The sequence below is a fragment of the Musa acuminata genome, chromosome BXJ2-1, assembly GCF_036884655.1.
Source record: "Musa acuminata AAA Group cultivar baxijiao chromosome BXJ2-1, Cavendish_Baxijiao_AAA, whole genome shotgun sequence".
Taxonomy (NCBI): Eukaryota; Viridiplantae; Streptophyta; class Magnoliopsida; order Zingiberales; family Musaceae; genus Musa; species Musa acuminata.
In genome coordinates, this window is record NC_088338.1 from 36,001,003 (window position 1) to 36,002,500 (window position 1,498).

The window sequence follows — 1,498 nt, forward strand, 5'->3', positions numbered from 1 at the left end:
CACATATGTCATCACTCATGTGATTGACTTACAGGGCATCTATGACTAGCAACACGTGTCATCACTCATGTGATTGGCTTATAGGGCACCTATGACTAGCATAGCGACAATAGGAGTCCAGCCTATGACCCTTTTAGTTCCAACTCCTATTTGTAGAGACCCTCCTTTAGCTAACCCTATTGGATTCTTCTTTTTGGGTATTAGATATCTATCCAATTACCCATAGCTTAATGGATATTGGATCTCCATCCAATAATCATTCTAAGCTCTATTGGGTTTCTCTCAAGAATATATTAAAATAGGGGTTTATCGAATATCATATATCCGATCCTCTATTCATCATATTGTCCACCATATATGTGTGACCCTTTAGGCCTAATACTAAGCTGACTATGAGTTGCACATGTTAGAACTCCTTCTGTCTTGGTGAATTATTATCTCCATAATAATTCACTCAACTCATCAATTATAGACGTACTAGGGCATACGCTGTATTCCCCAAATGGTACAAGGGGATCTGATCCATTGGACCAATCTGCCCTCAATTACCATGTATCTATAGTCTGTTATCCATCTAATATCTTAGAGATCGTATACTAGGTATGTTAGAATTAAGTCGGCACTAAGAGGGAGGTGAATTAGTGCTTTTCGAGAATGACATCAAACGTGAAAATTCGTAAGATAAAACTGGAACGGAAAGACGTTTAAGCTTAAAGATATTTGTAAGAGAGTAATGAAGATGTAAAGTAGTTTCAAAATAAGTAAATAGCAAAGAAGAGAAGGCACACCAATTTTATAGTGGTTCGGTTATTGTGACCTACATCCACTCCCGATTCCTCTTCCGTCAAGGCCACCGACGTCCACTAACAGTCTTCCTTCAATTGACGAAGATCAACCACCCTCTTACAACACTTTCTCCTTTTCATAGGCTTAGGAGACAACCCTTACAAGCCTCACACCTCTTGAATGATCACAAATCTAAAGGAGGAGAAGGACACTTAGCACTTTTTCACACATTCATCTTAAGACTTTTATTCACACTTTTGTTGCTCTTTCATATAGGAAAGAGTGGGGTATTTATAGGTCCCAATGGCTTCAAAAGTGGAGCCAAAAAGTATTTCATTTCGGGTTTCTAAGTATCAGCGGTACCACTGCCTAACATGGCGGTACCACCGCTTGATAACATTAACTATCGACGGTACCACCACCTAGTCTGGGAGGTACCACCATCCAGTCCACCTGGGAGGCTGAGCCTCAAGTGGTACCACCACCCAATCTGGGTGGTGCCACCCCCTAACATAACTCCAAGTGGCTGAATGGGACATCCAACCAGCCCAATTCAGTCCTATTTTGGGCCAAATTAGTCCCTAATTGAGTTAGTAGGATTTCTCTCAAAACTAATTTAAATTAAAGCTCTAACTACGATAGTTAAGGCTAATTAAGATACACGTAATCTAAGTTGTCCGATACGTCAATTGTTCAATGGAACTCTCAGTGA